This window comes from Drosophila takahashii, chromosome 3L (genome assembly GCF_030179915.1).
Source record: "Drosophila takahashii strain IR98-3 E-12201 chromosome 3L, DtakHiC1v2, whole genome shotgun sequence".
Classification (NCBI taxonomy): domain Eukaryota; kingdom Metazoa; phylum Arthropoda; class Insecta; order Diptera; family Drosophilidae; genus Drosophila; species Drosophila takahashii.
Genome location: NC_091680.1, coordinates 6,292,262 through 6,317,446, shown reverse-complemented (window position 1 = coordinate 6,317,446; position 25,185 = coordinate 6,292,262). Strand labels below are relative to the sequence as shown.

The following is a 25,185-nucleotide window of genomic DNA, read 5'->3' as shown; positions in this document are numbered from 1 at the left end:
TAGAAAATCATTTAGCATTTTTCCAAAATTATTTTAATTTAATTTAAAAATCTTTGAACTACTTTTTATTGTTTCCTAAAGAAATTTATATTTGTATATTTACAGTTAAAAACTATATTTATAGTTAAAAACTATCAAAAACACAACAAAAAATGCAAGGCTGTCAAACTAGTTCGCTGAGCAACTATTGATCCAGTTTGTCTCTCAAACGGAAGGAATAAATAAATATTTGATTGCAAATCCAAAACTGTTTGAGTGCGGCACACAAAATGGCCAAACACCCAACGAAAGAGTCTCTCAAAAGAGCAAATACAATAAAACAGATTAAATTTGACTCGATGAGCCATGCAAATACGTGCAGAATATTGAGATATTTGCCGCATTATCTCACCTGTTTAATCTCAGTGTCTCGGCTGGCAGTTCTCGTTCAATGGCTTTTCTTGTTTGTTTTTTATCTGCAAGTAAACATAAATAAATTGTTATCTTATTAGTGCGCTGAGTGCTTTTACAGTCGAGATATATGTGATATTTGCAATTTTTTGGCATCGCCCCATCGCAATTGCACAATTGCAATCTTTACGTTTAATTTAGCCGCTGAAAGTTGCGCGCAATTAAGCAGCCATGCAAGGCCTGAATTTATTTTATTTCATTTCTATTTGTATTCGCGGCTGAATTTGCATTGGCTGCCCCGCTCAGCAGATAAACAAACACGCTTCGTGCCTATCGAAATCGGATGGGGAAATTCCGGACTACATATATATAGAGAGTATACCCCCTGAAAAACTTCATTATTATCGTATTATATCGTAGTATTGCTCTCTGTGCTCTGCAGTGCGGGTGCGTGGGCGTTGATTTCTTCTTTGGCCGTAAACATTTCCGGGCCGAGGTGGGATGCAGTCGTGTGTGAAAATGATTTTAAAATTGGCGCTGAATTGTGCAAATGCAAAGACAATCAAAAGGCAATGGGCGTTGATGATAATGGCGGAAAACAAAGCAAAATCGGGTAATGGGGGTGTAAGAGTGGATGGGGGGGTTGGTTTGGTAAAGTGAAATTTTGACAGCTTTTAATTGTGCAGCGATGCGAGCAATGTTGCTATATATTTACCATATATATAGATATATATTTAACTGAATTTGGCCCTTTTCCACCGGCACGCAATTATCAAAACGCATCACGCGTCATGGCCAGGCCCAAATGATAAGCTGCAGGTGAAAGGGGGCGGCTAAAGGGGGCTGTAAAAGGGGGCGGGCTGCAGGTGAGCAACTGTCAGCTTAACGCCTCAACGAGCAAAGTGAAGGCAAAATTGCATTTGCCTTGGAGGCCGCCGCAATTAACGCGGCATCATTTCTATCCAACTTGATGATATTTCAACTTGACTTGGATTGGTCGCAGATTAACCCTTAGACTTTTATTTGAGTCTTAGAAATGTTGGGCATTGGTAAAAGAATAATTTAAAAATTTGTAAATGTAAATAAAAGCCATTACAAAATCTCAACCTGTATATTCCAAACTAATTTAAAAAGATTCTAATATTTAGCAAAATAAAGAATTAATTAAGTGCTACTCATAGATATTCAAACAATTAATTGATTTTTAAGTTGGTACAGAATTGCATAGAACCCATAAAAAATTGTATTTTATTAGCCAAAATATTTTTTTATACATTAATACAATTTTTTTAAATTTTTTTAAAGATTTTTTAAGATGGACTTTATTTTATATTTTTGAAGAAAGAGAGACCCCTAATATTATTTTTCAATGGATTTTTTTAACATTGTGTATAAAAAATATCAAAATTATTTACATAAAAATACGCCACATTTAATATCGAATTTAAATCATTTCGAAAATATTTTACGAGAGCTCAACTCTCAGAGGGTTAAATGCTGTTTGGCTTGAGACCTGAGCTTACGACTGTTCCGTGCGAATCATCATTAATAGACCAAAGTGAGAGTTTTCTAGCGCTGCAGCCGCTCCTTTCCTTGCCTAATGGCAAAATGGCAGAGATGGCAAAATGAGTGCGCACTTTAAGCCACCGCATCTCAGTCGCGAAAACGGCGAGGAGCAGTCATCATCAGTTGTGAAAATGGCTGAGGCCCAAGGCCTCAAGGCTATTTATAACGCTTTTCACTCAGCATCGCACACTCTCACACACGGCTTAATTAAAAACTGTTGAGCTTTTGCCTGGCATCGGCATCAGGGCATTATGCAAATGCTCCGTACTGTACCACAACATCCTCTACCTCTGCCTTTCAATTGCACTGCACACGGTTAACGAAGCATAAATCTCTCTGATAAGCTACAATCAAATGCAATCAAACTAAATTCAATTTAATGGGAAAAGTCTTGGCAGGAGACTCGGGAACCAGGAACCAGGAACTAAAGACTAAAGAGCAGCCGCGCCAGAAATCTGCCTGCAAGTCGAGTGAAATCAGCTGGAAGGGAGCAGCACGAGCAGCTCAAGCAGCCGGTGACTAAATACAAATTACAAGCTCAGCGCTCGGGTTCAATCTCCATCCCAATCTCGTTGGCAATCTCAATCTCAGCCTTCCTTTCGCTTCAAGGTGGCCAAATATTGGCCGAAATTGATTAGATACGCCAGGTGAAGTCGAAACTGGAGCCGGATATAAAAGGCGGACTAAATAGAGGGGATAATCGAAAATTATAAATCCATTTATATAAAAATTCCAATACTACAAAATAAATACAAACAACATTTTTTTCCAAAATATGACAAAATATTTTTTAAAGGATTTTAAATAGAATACATTTAATGTAGAACTTTTCAAATTATTTTTCTGTTCAAAAACAATCATAGTTCCTAATATTTTATTCGTTTTAAAGTTGTTATTTTTTTGTTTAAGTATTGAATAAAATCTACCGCAAAAGAGTAAGAAACGCATCTAGTCAATCTAAAATTGGGGTTCCGTTAAATCCCGTCAAGGTTGCTGCATAATCGCGTCCTTTCATCGGGCTTTATAAATATTTATAAACACGTCAAGACCCCATGCTACATGCAGGGTTACCTAATGTTGGATTTCTGTTTTTCCCCCTTTGCTTTTCCGGAGCTGCGAAGTGAGCCTCAGCGAGTGGGAGATGCGTGGAAAGCGAGCGAATTGCGATGCGGAAACTGCAACGACAGCTCGCGCTTGTTGCAGATGAACTGAACCCCTCTACGATTTCCCATCCGATTTCCCCCTCAAAGACCCAACGATTTCCTCCCTCCCCGCTCGCTAACAAACTCCCCCACTTTAGTGGCAATTCAAGCGTTGCGAAAACGTTTCTGCCCCGGCAGCTGTAGCCTCTGCTTTTTGCCCTCTGTCTGGTCTATCTCTATAGCCCCTTCAGTGCACTCTTGGCCCATTTCCCCGGCTCCCTGCCCTTACCTCTTAGCGAAGGCTCCCCGGCCATACCATAGCCCCTTTCCCGATTTTATTGGCATCGAAGGCTCGACGACAGACGGCGACCGCAGAACTGAGCCTCTGATAGACACTTAGAAAATTTAGAGGACAATTATAATCTTAGATTATTTTAAGACCATATGATTTCTAAATAATATTCCTGACTTCTGTATGACTCCGTAATTTATTTTGTAGTTTATTACAAAAAAAAAATAAAAAAATATTACTAAACTCAATATGTCCATGATATAGTACATGTTTTTCTACTTGTTTACCATACGAATAATACATTACTTCTTTCTGTAAATTTGTCATAATTTTTCAGATATTTCTTAGAGTTATAATAGATTTCTTTTAGTGCTTTGAAACCGTTTCCTCGTCATAGCTTTTTTTTAGCTGCTTGCTGGATGCCTTTCGCCTTTGCCATTGCCTTCGCCTTGCACACAGCTTTCCGAATCTCTGTTTGACTGTGTGTTTGAGTGAGTGTTTGCTTAACATTGTTCGATATTTGGTTCAGCGGTTGTCCCCGCTTTTCCGCCCCTCCGTTTTCCCTGACTTTTTTCCCACATTTCCCCGGCATCTTTACCCCAACTTCTCCGGCGGCTTCTTGGCTTCTGTTCATTTCTTGACTTGGATGTTTATCTTCAATGATTTGCGATTTTCCGGCAATTTACGCAAAAATATGTGACGAAATTTGTAGCACCCATCCCCTCTGCAGCTGTGTGTCTACTGAACTGCAACAGTTTCGTTTTTTTTATTTCATTTTAAAATATCTATCTTTCCGCCCCGAGCGCCTCCATACAATCTTTATGCGTTCCGCGCGTGATGTCAGAGTCCCAAAAATTTGCAGAGGAAATTAGCGTGCAAAAATGTTGATGGCAAATATTTGCGAGTGGGTCGAAAAAAGGGGGGAGGATTGGGAATACAAACAACTCCCACGCTCTTCCATTTGCTTAACGAATTTTGTAGATTGTCTCTGGCATTTTGGCTGCAGTTAATTGAATTCGAAAGGTGAAAGGAAAACAGTCGGCGACGGATTGAAATTGGGATTGGAATGGTGTAGTATGGGATCGAATCGGTTTTGGATCGGATGGGATGAGATGCGATAACAATGAAATACTTCGTTGGCTGATTTATCGACCTGGAACAGCCATCGATTGTCGGCTAAAAAGGGCCGAGATTTGATTAGCAAACAGAAAGGTGTTCAAATTTTTGTTAATGCGGAACAGGAAAAGGTCAAAGAAAATTGATTTGTCAGGAATAAAAATTAAATTCAGGGTGAATCACAAAAAATATATATTTCGCTTATTCATTTAACAACGTTTTATTGCTTCCTCATTCTTATCCCTTGCGTTTTCTTTCGATTTTATATTTGTAAATAAAATAATATTTGCCTTTTAAGTCACAGTCACGGGAATGCTTCGCAAATATGCATAAAAATTGTACAAATAAAATGTTTAATTTAATGCCTTTGGGAATTGCTTGCAGCAACGGCGGGAGTCTCATCATCATCATTATAATCATCTTTATCTCCCAGATAATCGTCACCATTGTCGTCGGCTGTGTAATGATCATGTGCTGATTTGATAATTAAAAGCAAACATTAAGCGACATCGTGACAACACAAGTGAGCCTACACAAATACTAAACGCACCATAAAATGTTAGCAAAAAAAAGGAAAACAAAGGCGAACGATTTACTTAAATGCCTGCAGGAATCGGGCTGCCTCGAAGGAAAGAGCCCCTGCTGACCAATAGAGCCAGAGTTTACTACTTTTAAGGCACTTGGAGAAGCGTTAGTTACCCAACGTTATCAAAGAAAAGGATCTTTATGATAGAAAATAATTAAACTTTACATCTAAAACCCATATTAAACTAGGCAGAACACCTTTATTTAAATGCAGGCAATTGAATACAAATTTAATTTAAAGAAGTATAAATAAAAGTTTATTACCCATTAAACTATAATTTTTATTAGTGAATTTCTTATTGAAGCTAATTTTATGGGGTCTATATAAGTGGCGAAGGAACTTTAACTAGACGTCTTACTTTTTTTTCCTTTATATCAATTCTATACGATGTAGTTTGGTTTTGGGTATCTTATATTTATTTTCAGTGACTTTGAATATATATTACATTGTTGCACTTAATATTATTATAATATTATTTTTCTTTGCAAAACCTTAGAGTTGCTTTTCTTTTGGGGTCATCATTATTTCTAGTGACCTTAATTATACATTTTTTTTAAATTTAAATTTCTCTAAATGTATATGGGTACAGTTTAATTATTTGTTTACTAGTCTAGTGACTCCTAGATAAATTATATTTTCTAAGTGTACCTAATCTCCCCCATTTTACTCCACTATATCTGTCTAGTGGGTAACGATGGCAGTCAGGGACTGTCTCAGTGTCTAACTGTGGCAACGATAACAACTTTCGTGCGTGGCGAAAAGTCTGGGAGGCGGGGGGCTAAGTGACAGAAATACGTAGAAGGGGGGTATAGAGCAGACTTAACCCCCTTTTCCCCACTCCCCCTAACGAGACTTCCAGGAATGGAACACGTTTCATTTCGTGGCGACAAGGTTTTTGCTCCGTTGATGAACTCGCTCCTCCACTCGGCCCCTCCACTTGGATTCCCCTCCTTCATCCTCATCACCTTTTTTTTGTCAGCCGCCGGCGGCCAACGCATTTTTCATTAACACGCTTGGCGAAAAGTAGTTGATCCGCTTTTGGCCGTTACACTTACATCTGTGTATATGCGATACATCTTATGGTATCTGTATCTGACAAGCACAAACCCCGAAAACCAGACCTTGAGCCACTTTACGATGTGTATAAGCCCCAGAGAATATATGTAGATATATATATACAACTGGCAAATTGATTAACGCTAATCGACGCCATTTTCGTGCGAGTAGCGGTCACTGAGCGTTACCTGAGCTGGCTTAATTTTTGTATTTATATATTTTTATTTTCTTTTTTGACAACTTTTTCGTTTATTGACTCGAAAAAGCTGGATTTTTTCATCGGGGAGCGGTCGAACAACTGTAAATTGCAGCGGCGTCAGCTCGCACAAAAATCTCGTTTGCCTAATAGCCGAGTTCAAGTTGAATGGCTCAATTTCTCAATCTATCAATTGACGACGAAGCGTCGCCGTCGAATCAGCGTCATCGTCGATTTTTTAATTAACAGTCAAAAGCAGAGCTTGCAAGGTTCGGTCAACCTTTTAAAAGTGTCGGAGAAAAACCTGTCACTAACAACCCTATGACAACTGGGTGTGAGCTAACCCCTTAAAAGGGTTTTTGCTTAACAGATGTTACGCTCAGAGCAAAACCCTTTTTTTCAGAGTTATTTCGGTTTCGGTTTCTACTGACTACTTTGCTCGGTCTGTTAAGGAAAACGGTCTTTTGTGAATGTATGAGTGTGTATGTGTGACCTGTTCAGTAATGCTTCAGTCGTAACATTGCTTTTTGATTATTAAAATTCAAAAGGGTAAGGAAAAATACGTAGAGTGTACTTTCTAAAGCTGAATCTGTCAGATTAGCACATTTACCTTGAAATTCCAATATTCTACATATTTTAAAAAATTTACGATCCCAAAACTCCACTTTTGGCATATCTTTCTTATGTAGTAATTAATAACCAAATCCACGTAATAAGAAGCAAATCTTTTAAGCTGCAAGAAAAATTAGAGCTTTTTAACAGGTTAAACCTCCTTTAGCAGTTTCAAATTTTGTTTTTGTAGCTTTAAATCAATTCCTAGCTATTTAAGAATATCTTCACAACATTATTTGGTTTTATTCAAAATATTTCGAAAGATTTGAAGGAACGCGCGATCCATTTTGTAGGAATAGGCTTGGTTGGTATACTTTGAGCCATTTTTTATCTTAAGACTTTTGGTAGTTCATTTGAACCGCTCTGCCTTTTATAGCTCATTTGAAAGGTAATTCGATTCTTTATGGCATTTTTTATTAAGGATAGTTCTTCATATAGTCAATAAATATATTGAAGCAAACAAAAAAAATAACAGCTAACCTAAATTAAAAAGACAATTCTATGTACATTAATATGCTCAATGCAATATTAGAATTATCTTGATTTCCTATGTCAAATTTATGCACATATCACAGCAGGCCTATACTTTTTCCTTTCTAGAGAAAACCCATTTTTCTGACTTTTATTTAACATTAGTCTTTCAGAAACCCTTTTAGGTGACTATTAACTTAAAAGGGTCTCACCGAGTGGTTATTGAAAGACCGATTGCTTTGTTCGGTTGAGCCAAACGGTCGGACCGAAACCGACAAGCAAAACGAAAAAAGGGTTCCGCTCAGAGAGAGAACTTGTGAGCAACATTTTTTTCGGTTTTGTCGAGAGTCAAACTGCCTTAGGAAAATCGGTTGACAGTTATTTGCAAGCTCTGGTCAAAAGTAAATTGAAAAATACCCAAAATTGACAGGCATTTCAACAGTAAACGAGCTGCAGTCGCTCCAAAAATAGCTGGGTAACTCTGTGGGGAACCCTCATAAAGTACTGTAACTTACGGTCTATAGAAATCCGGTTTGAAATCTCATCTCATAAAAGAACAAAATCATTTCGGGAAAAAATCTAAACAATCTGCGTAATTAATCAAATGATCTTGGCTTTCGTTTAAATATATTCCCGATATAAATACTTGAAATTCCCGTTCTCTTCCTTAGATCTTAGATCTATGTCGCGTACTTTGGTAGCCAGAAACGACGAACCCAAATCCCACATAAAGACAAAATAAATCTCTCATTCTTCACTTAAATTCACATAAATGTTTTTTTCGGCTACCGAAACACTTAAAGTCGCTCATCCCAAAGTGAGAACATTTAAAAGGCCGAACCTCACAGAAAAAATCAAAAAAAAATAAACCAGAAATCCCGAATAAAATGAGGCAAAGGCAAAGTTCATGAACTCAAGAAGGCGAAGAATTTCTCACACAGCCATGGCAACGGCGTCAATTACACGGCAATGGATGGGTAGATGGGCAGATGAAGAGCTGGAGATCCGAGATGGCCACGGCTACTTAGGAGCCACCAGCAGAAGAAGAAGGGACGACCAGCTTAACTTTTAACCGCTGCGGCTGCTGCGCCAGAAGTCGACATCGATGCGCCCCGGCCACTTGAGTTGGTTACGGCCAAGCCAACCCAAGCCAAGTAATTAAAACGAGTCGAGAAAAATCAGCCCAAAAAGAAAATTGGATTGGTAAGGGAAATGCTGCCGCCACGTAACTGAAACTTCACAGTCAAAGCGGCGCTCGCTCGGACATTGCTCATTTCGTCGTTTCGTAATTAATTAGTCTTAAAAGTTAAATAGCCCAAATGATTTTGGACAGGCTACAAAGGCGCTGGCTAATAGAAAACGTTGCCAAGAATGTGCTGGGAAAGCGAAGCGGGCTGGGCAGCGAAAAAGGCAGGGAAGATCCAGCTGAGAATTTTCAGCCCAGTTCGGTCTGTTCTGTTCTGTTCGGTTCAGTTCAGCAAATGAAGATAAGATACGTCTTTGACAGGAGCGCGACAGCCAAGGGGGGTGGAAATGGGATGGGGTGATGCCAGGGCAGTGCATATTTGTGTAAATTTAGTTTTATACACTCAGAGACACAGGAAATGTCCATGAAAGATAAACTACTAGCATAATAACAAAACCTTTAAAAAATGTTTAAAAATATTTCTCTTAATTTTATAAAAATCTTTTTTTCATAAATATATCATTGTAACAATTGGTAATGAAAGATGTTTAAAAGTTTAAAATTTGTTAATGTTATATTTGTTTCATATTTTTAGTATCAGTATTTATTTTATGGGTCTAAAAATATTTTAATTTGTAAGATACTAAAAAGTAAAAGTCATTTTAAGATGTGAATATATGTAAACCATGTTTTTTTTTGTTTTATTTCAAATTCGGTGGTGTTTTTTTTTAATATTTAAAATATTTTTAAAATTGTTATTTTTATAATTAAAAAAAATTAACAATTTTTATGATATGGTACTTAAAAATAATTAAAAATTTGTTTTTAGTCACTTTTCTTTATTTCTTAGCAATCGTTTTTTATTGAGGTGGCATAATTGTACTTTTAATTAAAGTAATAATTTTTAAGAAGTCTACTATATTCCTCCCAGTGCACTCCTGGTCTGTGGCTCTGTGGCAATGGGAAAGCCAGTTGGATGCTGTCAGTTTGTGTACGCATTGAATTGCAGGAAGAATTTATCTAACGCCAGCAGCAAATGTTGGGAGTGAGCTGAAAGGAAGGAGGAAGGTTGGTTGGTTGGTGAGCTGGCGAGCGTGTGTTCGAGTATCTGGCGGATACGTGTGAATGCTGCAGCTCCTCCCAGCCCTGCCATATTGATTGAGACAGAATTTATTGGCCAAGTTAGTGCCCTGGCTTCGGCTTTGGACCATATGTACGTATGTCTGTAGGTTTGTGTGCCTCATGGCGCTTGTGTTGTGACTTTTTGACATTAAAAATTTGTGCGTTGTTGTTGACTCGGCATGTACATAAAGTGCTGGCTTAAAGCAAATGCATATAGGTTCATACCTCCATATGTGGACTATAACGATTTTGTATTTTGTATTTGTACATTCAAGTGCCGGCTTGGCTCGTTAGCAGAGCAGAGCTCCTGCATTTCGCCCTCTTCCGATCTTCCGCTCTTTGGTATATTTAAATATTTTGTTGCAACGTTCTCGGGGCTGCCACACAAATTGGCAAAAATCAACTCACAAAATGCCACCACCTCAATGGCATATCAATTTCATTTGGCTTTTCATACCCCGACATTTTCGCATATATTTGCCAATTTATTTTACACTTTTACCGGCTGCTGCTGTGGAAATTGCCATCCGCTTTAAGTGCTCCTCAGAAAATTGCTAGGTGGCCCCCACACACACACACAGAATTTAAATAAAACTAAAAACCACAAAAAAGTTTTCACCGAATAAAACTCAAAGTGTGGATACCCCTTGTGACGGCCCAAAGCTATTAATTTGTATTCCCTAACTAAAAATCGAAAATATCTCAAAGTTAAAGTTCAGGCCAGAATCTTTATGGCCAAGCTGACCGACCGACGACGAATGATTATGCAACCGATGGCCAATACTCTCGGATTGGCAACACTCGAACTCAACTGGGCCAAGTGCCGGGGTGAAAAGTGGCAGAGGCATCGGCATCTCTTGACCGCCACATGCAAATTGCAACTGATTCCAGATTCAAGTGCTCGGCCAGCAGAAGAAGAGCTGCACTGGGGAAAAATTCTGCAAAATAAAATTAAGTTGAAAAATGGCTGGAGTTGTGAAATCTCTTAAAATTGTGCCTAGAAGTATGCAAAAATATTTTTTTAAAGAAAGATAGACAATAGATAGACACCTTTTTTAAATAATTATAAATTCGTAGGGACATATAATTAACAAATTCATAATTTTCTTTCCATTAAAACATTTTTTTCTTTTAGGTGCATGGAATAGTATCTATCGCAGAGCGTTGGCCCTCGATCCGGGGCCTATATCTCCTTCTTTTCGAGTCCTGGAGCCCCGACAAGCTGTTGCTGGACTGCATAATTTATGGCCCAGTCTAGACCAAAGTGACAGGCTACGAACGCAACCGCCCTATGCCAATCCCTAATTGTTGAGAGAACCCAACCAACACACACATTTTTTTTGATGATGAGAATTTCGGGCATTTCATATTTTCTCTGGCTCTCGACCACATAAATTTCACCAGCTGAATAATATTTTCGTTAGGGGCCCCGGCGTGTTCGTAAATATTTGGCCAAGACAAATTGCAGTAAACAATTTGCAACAATTTCATGCGGTTGCGGGCAAAAGTCCTTTGGGCCGCCCCAGAGCAGCAATTAAAGCTCATAAGTTGGAGATTTTCTTGGCCCAAACCAACACACACAGACACACACACTTGACCCAGGACCCATACGAAAGAGCAGATGCAAAGTTTATGATAAAATTATCAACTTAATTGCCGGCCAGGGAGATTCCCCTTAATTGGGCGCCATATGAAAATACTCTAATACTCTGTATGCTGCAACATCGGCCAATAGCCCGCCTGTTAGCAAACTTTTGAACTGGTTTTCTGGCCTTTTCAGCCGGCCAGCGAAAGCAAAAGTTGTTGTCTGCCATTTGCCATTGCATATTTGCATTTGACGTCTCCTGGCCAAATGCTTTCAAATTGGGTTAACGACACTTTGGCCAAGGCGAGCTGAAAACAAAATAACAGCAAAGCAACGAAAATGTGCAGCTAAAAACAGCACTTTCCACGGCAAGTGTCGCCGTCGCATAGAAAGTGAAACTGAACTGCAGCAACTGGATGTTATATATCCAAACATCCGAACATCCAAACAAAAAAAAACACAACAATTACACGGCTTGATTTGGTTTCGTTTTGGACCCGGCCAAAACTGAAGAAAGTGAAGCCAAAGTGGGTCTGCTAATGGCAGGTGCCGCACCATCGGCAGATCTCGGGGATTCGGATTTTGGATTGGGATTGGGATTTCGGTTCGGGGAGGAGGAGTGGCTGGGATTCATGTCAATTAGAGCTGCAAACGTTGCCATCATGTGGCTTTTCTTACGTATGCTATAGATCGTATAGATCGTTAGACCGTTGTGGAGTATCGCATCTTTGGGGGGATTATGTAAACGATGGCTGAAGTATCTGCAGACACGAAAGCTGGAGATGTGGCATGTGGAGAGCGGGAGAAGACTCTCGATTATCCCATAAAATAATTACGGTTGCGTTACATTTAACTATCAGTTGTAGGCCAGTTTTTATTTTTAATGGGCTTTAAATGCAGTTTGGATGTTTGCTAATCAAGTTTTATTTTCAATTAAATATCTTTTTATATACCAAACATTTCTCATTTCTTAAAAGCCTCTTGAATCAAATCCTCTACTTTTTACAGCCTCCTTCACTAAGAAATGCACTTCAATACTACTTACTTGGTAGTTACCAACTCCCTGAGAGAAAACGCATTCAAATACTTGACTCTTGGCCTCCTTTACTCAATTTCCCTTCAGGTTTCCTTTAGAGCTTCCACTTGGTTGATATGTCACATGTATGCCGTAATTCGAGGCATTAGCAATTACCATTTTGCCTTTCTGTTTACCAATGAGTATTTCATTAAGTTCAACCATTTTGTCTCTATTTCTGCGTAAATTAAGAGACTTTCCTCTCAGCTCATGAGATGCACAAAAGTCGCAAAAATTCAGCATAATTAGCCAAGAAACTCAGGAACTAAACGGAACTAAAGATGCAAAATGAGATAGATGATGCAAATGGAACGGTAAAGCAGCCCGCAGACGATGATTACATAATTCTGAAGTCTAAGATGCAGAAACGCTAATGGGAGATCCAGAATGCAACTCCGCAGAGATACTTCACACACACAAATCAGTGGGAAGTGAAATCAAATGAACTAAGCCGCAAATGCATCTCGTACTCGTAAGGTGAGTCGCCTCCAAAGTCAAGGAACCCATAAGCGTTGACAATATGCTGGGCCAAGGGACTGGGACGGGAGACAGAAACAGGGCTCAAATGCCAGCGACATGCTAATTATGCTATATTTATGTGAAATGCACAAAACACCGAGCCCGGAACTGTGTCTCCTCTAGTAAGAGTCTTTACACGGAGGAAAAGGTGGGAAAATTAAGAATTTATAGGAGGTTTAAGTAGCAGATCATTTTTAAAGTCACTGGATAAAGAACGATGTCAGAAAAGTGTAATTAAATATTTAATCCATTGTATTGAGGGTGCCACAAAAATCACTAGGAGTTTGAAATCATCACAAAATCAAAAATGAATATTACTTCAAAATATTTAAACTATCATTTTAAATAAGATATTCAAATCTAAAGTAGCTTAAATACTATTTTAAACAAAAAATTTGTATTATTGTTTTTTTTTCTATCCAAGATTTTAGTTGTGCTTAAAATATAAAAAATAATGTAAAGAAGTGAGTTGAATTTCCATACCATAAACTTTCCTAACTCGAAGATTTTAAAACTTGAACCAGCATAAGTGCACGTAAAATATATTCCATAACTCCTTAACTTTTTGGGTGGCAGCTGGCGGTTCCAGCTAAAGAAGTTTGCCTACAGTTTTTTGTATACCATTTTTTTCCGCAGTGCATGTGTGCCGAAGTGCATTGGAGTGCATAAGAGTAGCACATTTGGCTCTGTGGCAAACTTTTGCCTGACATTTGCCGTTCGTTGCCAACGAGAACCGAACGCTTCACGTTCTCCTCTCGACTTTGACAAGAACGCGGCCCATCAGGGGCCATTATCATGCGCCTCATCAGCAGCGCCATCGTCGTCGTCGTCGTCTAACGCCAAAGTCATTAAACTCGCGCTCCGCAGCTTCAAGACTGAAAAGTCCAACTCCTGGCCCAAACTCCCGGCCAAACCAAACGAAACCAAAGCTCCGGCTAACGACTAATTTGCGCATATGACAGGGCGACATGCGAGTCGTTTGGGCCCAGCCTCTCTGCTTCTGCCGCTTTTGCCATTTTTCCTGGCCCTCGGTTAAAGACTGGCCTGCAATGTCAACGATTGGCAGCTCGACTGACTGGCTGGGATCGCAATGTGCGTTGGTTTCCCATCCGCCATCCGCCACTCGGAGCTCTTCGCTCTTCAGATTTCCCATCTCGCCTTTTGGCTGCGATTGACTTTAAGCGCCCATAAACGGCGGCCCAGGCCCATGACACCTTTATGTGCTTTAGATGATAAGAGATGTGCAGAGCAAAAAAACCCATTGCACTTTAAAGCTAAAAAGCTAAAATGCTGGCCTGGCACCCGCGGCGTATGAGCAACAAACGAGGCGTTGGGCCAAACAAATCGTTCAATTTGTTGCGAGTTTCTTTCGTTTTCGTTTTTTATTCCTCCTAATTTATGCACTCCCCCATCAGCGGTTATTCACTTTTGCCTAACTAAATAATATAGCACGCAATGGGGAAAATGTTAAATCATCCAGTGGAAAGGCAGGTGATGGTGGAAAACAGGTGCGAGACCTCCGCTAATTGCTGAGCAATCACGTGTCAGGTTGCATATTGTTCGTGGGGCGGAGCAAAAGGTTATTGCGACAGGTGAAACTTATGACTCAAAGGCAGTCAAAAGGATGGACGGGCCAGCAAACAAAAGAGGGTAAGTTAAAAGCTCTAAATAAATAACAGCTTAAAGTCACTCTCGAAATGGTGCTAATATATGAAATTTTACTTATAAGCGGATCAATGGATTATAAATATAAATTTGTATTTAGCACGGCCATAAATACTTAGATTTATCTAACATTGCGATGGCAGAATATAAAATTTTGTTGCCAAATATTGAAAATAAATATAATTATTTTAAGTTCGTTGACTTTAAATAATTTATTTGGGGATTTAAGTTGTATATATTGTTCCGAATTTGGTAAATAAAATAAATAAGGATAAATAAAATCTCCAGAAATTACTAATATTATATTATTATATTATATTAATTAATTAATATTATTTCAGAATAAATTTAGATAATAATTCAATAATAAATAAATTATATTTTATCGATGTCAAAATATTCACTTTCCAAAACAAACAATTTATGAATTCCAATGCCTGAAAAATTGTATAAATATCATTAGAACTACAATGAACATTAGATAATTAGAAATTAATTATCAGATATCAGCCAACTACTTATTTAGCCTTCGTGACCAAAGCACTTGCAATAATCAATTGAGTGTCATTAACACCTTAAAGTTCTTCCCTGCACATACAGTGCCACAGATACAGATCCCACTTGACTCCCAATCTCCAGTTGGCCCAAACGCAAACGACAGGGCCTAAGCACAGGGCTTGACAATGGCATTAGGTGGCAGATGCGGCGGAACAGCGGAAAAGCGGGTTGGGAAATGGATGGATGCACCTTCGGGGCAGCACTCTAATTAAACACGACAGTGAAAATGTGCTCGCGCTGCCATTGACACGTGTGCCCGGCGCAACAACAATAACGTCCAAGGCCCAAACAACAGCAACACCAACAATAGAGGAAAATCAACAATGGCCAATGTCCAGGCGGATGCAGTGCAGCCGATAGGCCGTTAGCTCGTACAAATGTACTGAGAGAAACTATAAATTAAATTATTATAAAGTTTTTATACTTTTGATCTTCTAAAGTTGTAAGGTCTTATCAAAATGTAGAATGTTTAAGAGTTTTTAAATGGAAATTATATTTAACAGTCTTAAATTTTTAACTGTTTTATTATATAAAGGTTTTTAAAGGACTGTAATTTAAAAAATCGGTTTACAAATCATTTTACAAAAGTTCTAAATAAACAGTTAAAAATTTGCTAAAACGATTCTAATTTTTTGGCAAACCTTTTTCTCTGTGTAAATATGTGAGCAGGAGCACCATGCTTTTCGTGATTTTCCGTTTGCCAACAGTTGCCATGACCCTGCGACCCTCCTTTTCCCCCCTGCCACGCCCCCTCCCGCCCCATTACCAACACATTCACAGAGATTCACGCACGTGATTTATGTGCGTGGGTGCGCATTTTAACGCGGCGACATTGCCAAGGATCCCAGCTTCCTTTCCCCATCCCGATTTTATTCCTCGTTCTGATGGCAACTTTATTGAAAATCGCATATTTTATGTGGCCATGTGGACGCTGGGCGCCAGACTTTCCCGGCCGGCCAATTCAATCAGGATATAATTTTATGCGTAACTTAAACACGCAGGATATGTTAATATTGTGGCGCCCACACACAAACACATACACAAACAAATAAGATATGGGACACAGGACACAGGAAAAATCGTTGCACTTTACGCTCGAAATAACAAAATACTATATGTGTAAATAACTCGATGAGCGTGTGTTTGTTTGCGTGATTAATTAATTGTGTTTAAGGGATAATTGCCTCTAGCTTTCATTTGATTAAATTTCAGTCGGTGTTCCTGTGTGGGGGTGTCTCTGTGTGTGTGCTTGTGCGGCAGGGTAATAACAGGTGAGAGAGGCAGCGGAAAAATAAACCTCAGGTCATCGCTCAGGCAGCTGGCTTCCTGGACAGATTACGCACAGATCAACCCGCACAACCTTTCGCATTAAATTGTAAATGCAGTTCGAAGGGCAGGAGTTATTATTAAATGGCTTAAAAGTAGGCAACAAATTATGGAAAATCCATATCCTTTAAGGAAAGAAAAGGATGTGTGACTTAAGTGCAAATTGGGTCTTAATAAATTGCCTTATTGAGATGGAAAGCATTTTATAAATATATAAAAATATATAAAAGTGTTTAAGAGTTCAGATTTTTGTAGACCATTTTATCTTGAGATAAAAATAAGAAATCTTCCAATAATTTCTGTGGAAACAAATAATTCTAGTTTTTTTTTGGATTGTAGAAAATAAATGATAGACTAATTAACACTTTCATACAATTTTATAGATTAATGATTCCAAAGAATTAACGCCAAACTAATAATTATTTTATTCTCTTTCTAATATCAGAAACTTCTTAACTTATAAAAATATTATTTTCTACAAAACAAAAAACAATCTTAACTATAGTTAAAAGTTTCTTATTTTGATCTTCTAAAACAGAATACTAATTTAACCAAATAAAATCACATTCGATTTAATGCCATTCTATTAGAGCATCAAACCTTCGTTTCAAAAATTCGCCTTAGAAGCCACAATCAATTAGCTCGATTTTCATAAATCGTAATCCATTTGGCTGGCTTTTAACAACATTTTAGTAATTGATTAATTGCATTCACTGTTCGTCAATTATTGCCATAATTTAAGTAAAACTTTTTCCCCACTCGCAAACATTTTTTGCGTTCGAACTTTTTTGTGACTTTTTGAATATTATTAATTTGCTGCGCGGGTTTTATGCTGTGGAGCTAAATCGCAAATTAAATTAGCTATTTCTGTTACGTGACTCGTGACTCGGTGAATGGTGACGGCTGACGACTGGTGGCATGATGCTTTAATTATGACAATTTTTTGTTTGTGTTCCCCGCCAAGATAGATTTGTTCGTTAACACGCCGAGAAGTTGACGTGTCAACTGTCTGCTAAATATATGTATTAAACATACCATATATTCAGGAGCCGAGCGTGCCACTTCCTGTTCCTGCATAATCGATGCCAGGAGGCAACTTTTTTTTTTCCTGGCCAACAATCTCACACGCACAGGGACCGAAAAACCGGCCAGCAGCCCAGCAAAGGCAACAAAAACGACAATATTAATAACAAATTTAACCAGGAGCAAGAGCAGGAGGCCAAAAACTTTTGTGAAACAAAATATACGTAAATCTCTTTAGTTGGCTCATAATTATGACATTAAGCGGCGATGCGGCTTGAATTTTAATTGGCATTCCGTGCGTTTTCTATTTAATATGGCTCTGCCGTCGTTTCTTCGCCGCTTGTTATTATGTTTATTAATAAATAATTTCCAGCTTGTCGGCGGGGCTATTTTGCCAATTTGTGGCCATTCAACGAGATTCGCTTTTATGGCCACAGTTCGACATGTGTTTTTGCCCATAACCGTTAGCAATTGTGGCTTGTCACCAAGCGGATTGAAGGGAATATTGTTGAAAGATAAGGAAATATGGGATTATAAAAAAAATCTGAACTTAAAAATCTTCTTTAATTTTTTTCTTTTTAGAATGATATAAAATCCCAAGAAACTTGGTAATTTAATTATGTTATTTTATATATATATAATTTCCGCAAAATCCCTTAAATACTTTACAAGCTGAGAAAAAAATTCCCATCTTACCCGTGACCTGAATCGATTTTTGGTTGCATAAAGACGGACATGTAAATTAAGGTTAACGCTAATTGACATTTCGATTTGCACATAAAAAACTTTGAGTCCGGGATTCGAAAACAAATTGCGGGCAAATCCAACGCCTTGGCCACTTCGTCTCAGTCTTTTTTATGGCCACATGAAAATTAAATTAAATCTGCGTGAAAATACGGTTATTTGGATGTTTGTTTTTTGGTTGGGTTGATTTTTGTTTGTTTTTTGTTCATTGTTTGCCCTTCACACGCTTGAACTTTGAATGCGAATGCTCGTCAGACATAAAAAATCAGGGAGCATTGAAGTAACAACAGCAAATGGAATTGGTAACAACATCATTTGCCATTTCCGTGCGATTGTCTTGCAGTTGCTTCTGCCCGTTGATAGCAATCTGAGCCAAAATGTTGCAATGCCATTCAGTTACAGCAGCAATGGCAGCAGCAACAACAGCGACTATGTAAACAACGCACACAGAGAGCGACGACAACGGCTGAATAAAGTTATTAGCGCATTTAACTGTGGCAACGGACGTGAAGCACTCGTGCATTGTTCACTCGCTCCTCGTCTGGCCAACAAGAGCAGCGGCAACAACAACTGCAAATGCAATTTCCATTTTAATTACCTCGAAAAAGGCAGCTGAAACGGCACAAACACAGCACAAACACAACGACCAAAAAGGCAGACGCTCGGCAGACAAGCAAAAGCAAAACAACGCCGGCAGTGGCGCATGCGTCGTGATGCATAGTAACACAGCAGCAGCAGCGACACAACAGCAGCAACAGCACGCCGGCAACACCAACGACACAGCAGCAACACCAACGACATAGCAACAACAAAGCAGCAACATCGTCCAACAATGGACAAAAACAACACTGGAGCACAACGGCAGAAATTAGTCACACATTTCGTGCATCGTTTAAAATACAAATGCATGTGGCGAGGGTTGCTCCTAAAGTTAGAACGTTCTTTTTAAATTACCGCATTACCGGCTTATATAAAATTTAAAAAAAATTTCAATTTAGTTAGATTAAGGAAATATTTACATACCATTCGGAAAACTGCTTAAATAAATATTATAAAAAAAAATATAAATAAAATTAGGTACTTAAATAAATAAATAAATAAACAAAAATATTTTAATTTTTTTTTTATATTTTCAAAAATTTGCATACAAAAAAATGTATACTTAATTTTTACGTCGATAAGAAATAGATGGAAAAAGATTTCAATGCCAAAATTCATTTAAAACTCAACGCGTTAAATAACCAGAAAAATTAAAAATCCATTAAATTAAAACTGCTATTAATCCATTCTAATAAACTTTTAACTGCAGCTTATCATGTCCTACAAGAAAAGTCCCAACTAAAAACCTATTTATTGGTTTCGTTTAGTCAAACAAGTATGCAAAACTCTTCAAGCCACTCCAGTTGGAGTCGCTCTACAGCTCGTAGTGTTGCCATTAAAAATGCGAATTAAAATTCGACTTGTTGTTGGTCGGTTAACACTATATCGTACTTTATATATTGCTGGAGACACTTGTCGCCCGCTACCTTTTGCTCTGCTCACTTTTTCTGTTCATTTTCTGCATAAATATTTCAACACTTTCGCTTTTGTTTTGTGTCACACAGCGAGCGGCGAAAATGAAAATTGTTTTAATTATTCCCAACGTGAGCTACCCGCCCCCTTTTTCGCTGCAGAAAATGCTGTGCATTTTAATTGCATTTTTATTTAATTTTACCTTTGCTGCATCTAATTTGTCGTCATCTTGCATTGTTTCCCTTATTGTTGTTATTTTGTAATCATTTTTTGCTACTGTTTGGGTTTCAAGCTTTTGTTTTGCCTTCTCGATGTCGTGTTAACCGCTTCCCACGCACTTTGCAGACATTTCTGTTGATTTTTTCTTTTTTTCGCTTTATTTGGCTGTCGTTGTGCGATCGTTTGCGTAATTTTGAAACGCAAGACCAAAACAAATCATGAAATAAATTTCGTCACAGTTGACACCATTGTCTGTGTGGAATGAACGTCATCAAAAGTTGACTTTTTGCCAGCCAAGAGAATTAATGCAAATTTTCATAATTACTGTTGTGTACATAATACGTCAACTCATTCGCTTTAGTTCATTGCACGTTGATTTATTCATAGCGGTGAGTGTTTTGGGGTAGATTGTAAAATTAAATGTGTGCTATAATGATTAATTTCTCTGTTTTGTGGGTTAAACAGTATTTAGTAGATTTATTTAAATTTAATATTTATTTAACTTAATAATTGCAGAATAATAGTATAGCTTTGGTATGCCATTTTAACATTCAAAACGTCCAAATAATTATAGGTATAATTTTATAATCACTAAATGCTAACATTTTGCAAAGATTCAATAAAAACCAGGTCGCTGCTTATCTCAATATATCTTTCCGCTCAACGATCTTAAAGCAAACTAGATCACTGAATGAAGGAAACATTAGCTAAATTTATGTCTACCCGTTTATTCCACTTAGTCACTCTCTAAAATCCACCAATCTCGGCCAATTCAACTTCCGCTGCGTCTGCGCAATTCTAGTGACCCAATTCCCGAATTGATTTCCAAATCCATTCATTGTTAGCCCGATTCGCTGACGTCTGTTAATTTATGACCGCCTCTAGTTTTTGTGTACTGTGGGCGTAGCGATTGATTTACATACAAACACACACAGTTCCCTCGACTTCTGACTTCTTTTGTGCCGGTCATATTTCTTTAAGCAGCTTAAATTTACATTTTGAAATCGTTTAGATTACCATTTCAGATTTCAGATCAAAGATCGTTGGGGATAACAATTTCAATATTGTCGGCTTACACAATCTGCTCTGTGCTGGCAAACATAATATGCAAAAATTTCACACACCAAATGGTAATTAATAAGAGCCCAAACAAAAACCGGAGCGCTGCCAGGCTATATAATAAATTAATTACGACCACGATATCAAAGCGAAAGGCGCCGAAAGCTAAAAATTGAGAATCAGCCGAGTTGGCACTTAAAAAAACTAAAGAGGTCACTTAAAAAAAGGAAGCTAGACAAATTAGAAGCTAAAAAGTTAGAAAAATTATAGGTGTTTTTGTTTAATTTAATTAGTAAATTATTCAGGATGTTATAAGCTTGAAATATTTTAAAAGTTCTTTATTTTTTAAATAACGAAGCAGATATAATAAATACCATGAAATGTAAAATATTTTTTTCTTTAATTCTATGAAGATGTCATTAAAATCTATACAGTGTGAATTATAATTTTTTATGTGAGTGGAATATTTCTGTTGGCATCGAACTTTTATTTAAAGATCAGATATAGAATAAAATGAAAATAAATATGAAGTGTATTACTCATACATAGCTACTAATTCTTTTTCTATTTTTAGATAAATATTCTACAGTTAATAAGATTACATTTTTTATTTGTGAGTGTAAAACCCGCGAATGTTCTGAACACATTTCCGCCCCCGCACTTCTTTTCCAGTGGCCGTGGAAGTAACAGTAACAAATAATTAGCTTGTAAACTAAAAGTCATCATTAATAATGATTACCGCTGGGGATCTGCTGGGTTCTCTCGCTGCCAATACAACTAGGGAACCTACATCCCTTCTTTCCCCACCATTGTGTGGGTGTCTGATGGCAGATGCCGGCATAAACGTCAACATAATTAAGTGAGCGAGCGACTTCTTCTCGGCCATCGCCATCGACTTTTTCTACTCTGGCTGCGATTTATTTCGCATTAACGTTAAATATTGCTTCCTAATTAACCACGGCCCGCTAGCCACATGCAAACAGTGAGTGGGCGAAATGCCGGGAAAGTGCGGGGGATCCACAGCGAGGCGCTATAATATATAATATTGGTTCCCTCGTAGGTATCGAGTTTTGCCCTCGATGATGAGCAGGATGATGATGCGTCAATTTTGCGGCAGCTAATTAGTAGCCGGCGAAATAGAAAAAACACGCGCTTAGCGTTTACAGTTACTGTCAAAAGTTCTGGCCCAAAGTCGAACCCGAAACTCTAACTACGATTTGGCGTGACGCATTACAGTTAAACTGATTTCTGTTTGCGGTCATCAGTGGGTTCATTTTATTTCAAAAAAATTCTCTGATTTGCAGCTAATGAGTACTAGATGAATTACGGGTAATTTACTGCAGTAACTAAAGGAAGTCATGCTTTCTAAAGGAGGTAACATTAAAAAAAAAGGTCATGGTTTATTGGGTAATTTTATATCACGTTTCCAGTTAATTTAAAAAAATTTTAATTTTTTCTTGACCCCTAATCAGTTTTATTCTTATTTTTAGAGCTCCTTTTACAACTATTAAAGTGTTTACGTTCTTGATTAAATTACCTACATTTTGTTAATAGTTTCCAAACGACTCTTTATATTTCGGACATAAATCACTAATCAAGTACTGATTTTTTTCCTAATCATTCAACTATAAATAATTCCCATTTAGCTACCAAAACTATAAAAGCAGAAAAGCTAATGACTAAGCTTCTGGCTAAGCTTATTTGGTGGCATTAAAATCAAGTCGAAATCAATCGACCGCCTGCACTAAGAAGACCATATAAAGCTGTCAGCAGGAGGGCACTTAATTTGAGGACCATGCCCACTTTAAGCCTGGCCACTCAACTTTCGCCCACAAGTCGAAGAGCCATAAAGTATAGCGACAATGCTCTTAGTCCCGACTTTGGGTGCGATAAAAATTGATATATAATGGATTATCGTTTATTACACGCACGATTACCCCCCGTTTGCCCACTCACACACACGCAGAAACACCCGCAGGAGACGATGTCCTTGAAGGCGTCCTTCGCTGGATATGCATATTGTTTGCTTTTCTTCTCCGTTCTTGCCACTTTCCACATCTTCATCATATTTTTTTGTGTTTCTTTTTTTTTTGGTACGGCGTACATTTTAATGAGCCTTGGCACCCGCCCGCTGCCAATTTGCATGTGCAGTCGCGACCGGCCGCTCATATGGTTTTTCGACCCACCGAGCAGCGGGCAAACAAAGAAACCGAATAAATAATCGCACAAAGTATTGCCGGCCATAAATGTGGGCAGCCCAGGGGGCTGAAACACGGCAGAAGATGCTGCAACAGAGGCAACAGCAGCATGCAGCATGAGTCGAAAATAAAGCGAAATAATAAAGGCAACAGTCTTCGGTCTGCAGGAGCAACGCATACAGGAGCTTCATATACAGGAGCGGCAGCACTAGCAGCCAGAGTTGCCAAATCAATCATTGCAAATTGATAAAAATAGCTACTATTATTTTTGCAACTTTAGAATTGAGAGAGGCCTGAGATATTTTTATTTATTTTTTTTAGTTCTTTACTTTTAAGATTAGATATTTTAAAAATTATGTGTTATTATTTTTACTTGTAAATAAATTTTTATTTTAAAAGGCAAGTTTTTTTTTAATATTACGCACCTTTCCAAGGAATATAGCCAACTAGCCAACACTTATTGCAACAGCAACAACAACCAAGTAGCAACAACAATAAACAAGACGCGCAGCAATTTCACCGACTACTGAGAACTTTACGTACTGTGACGAGGACCCAACTCCCACTCCGGTTACTTCCACTCCCACTCTCGAATCCCCTCCATCTTATGGCCCATCCCTTTTGGACCTTCTTGCACCATGTGCACTGAACGAAAATTGAGCCGCTCAACGCATGTTGCGCACGCTAATGGGGCGTATGCGTAATGGGCGCGCTTATTAAAACTTAAAGAGGCGTGGCCGGACTCATTACCAGCGGATACAAGGGACTTGCGCTTACCTTGCAGAGGGAAATGGCCGCGGACTGAGTTCCGATTCTCTTCGTTGGGCAACTGAAATGGCAAAAGGAAAAGAGGATTTGTCATCAGTTGAGATTGCTAACAAAAGGAAATAATATAGATTTTTAAGTAGAAAAAATAACAAAAATATATTTAATATTTAATATACCAAATTAAGTTCTTGTTTAGATTCCAGTCTGTTAACTTTATTGTAATAATTTTTTAAAGTGTTAATTCATAAAATATCCATTTAAAAATACTCGTGCTTTAATATATCAGATTTATAACACACTTCAAGATAACAAGCTTATAAAATTATTTCCCTAATAAAATAAATATATTCCGATCTTTAACCTTTTTTTTACATTTTTCTTCAGTGCCCATTTTGCACTTGCTCGTGTCTGTTGTTATTATATTATTGCTGCTGCTCTCTGGCTTGCCCCTGGTTGCCTTCATTTATATTACCCTGGCCTCTCTGTCGCCACTCCGCCTTCATTTTCCGCCGCTTTCCCCCGATTTTCCCAGCCGGGGGCCGCTTTCATTCATGCGCCTCACGCTGCTCACTCATTTACCCTTTAACCGAAACGTTCGCCCCCCTTTTTTGCATATCATTTGCGCGCATCTTGTTCACCCCCTTCCGACGCCCGACGCCTGACGCCCCTGACCCCCCCTTAAGTGCATTACAATGAACTACGCTACACAGGGCCACTGCATCCACCCCGTCGTGACTCGTAAATAAGTTTTATTGTGTTTGTGTGCCCACGCCCCCGAAAATTGCTCCCTCCCTCCCTCACCTTTCACCCCTTCGCCTCCATCCCTGCAGGTCCAAAAGCGAAGCAAGTTATCGCTTCCTTTTGTTTTTGTTCTTTGCTTTTCCATTTTTTGATAATTTAGCCAGCTTGCGCTCCCCAACGAAGTTGTCTAAATTGCTGGCATACATTCTGCAGCTAATACACATGGGCGAAAAGTTTTGGAAAGTTCTTTAGTAATTTTATGAACTAAATAATAAATATTTTTAAGTTAACTTGGTTTTATCTTTATCAATAAATATTTACAGGATTTATGGGATCAATAATATCTATATCTATGTATGTATATATATGTTAAGGTAAATACCAAAGTAAAGACTAGTAATACTATTTTAAAAAATATGTGTAAGTTATGGGTTTTACAAACTAAAAATCTTTGTCAT

At 38.1% G+C, this 25,185-nt stretch overlaps 1 protein-coding gene across 4 annotated transcripts in view; it reads right to left on the bottom strand.

Moving 5' to 3' along the window:
- RhoGEF64C (Rho guanine nucleotide exchange factor at 64C) overlaps positions 1-25,185 on the bottom strand; it is a 133,778-nt gene that overhangs the window by 51,604 nt on the left and 56,989 nt on the right. For all 4 annotated transcript variants that reach the window (XM_070215444.1, XM_017158770.2, XM_070215443.1 and 1 more), the window contains 2 exons: positions 23,996-24,047; positions 392-455 (listed from right to left, as the gene is read on the bottom strand). The gene's annotated coding sequence lies outside the window, so the exon portion shown is untranslated. The remainder of the gene's footprint in view (positions 1-391; positions 456-23,995; positions 24,048-25,185) is intronic.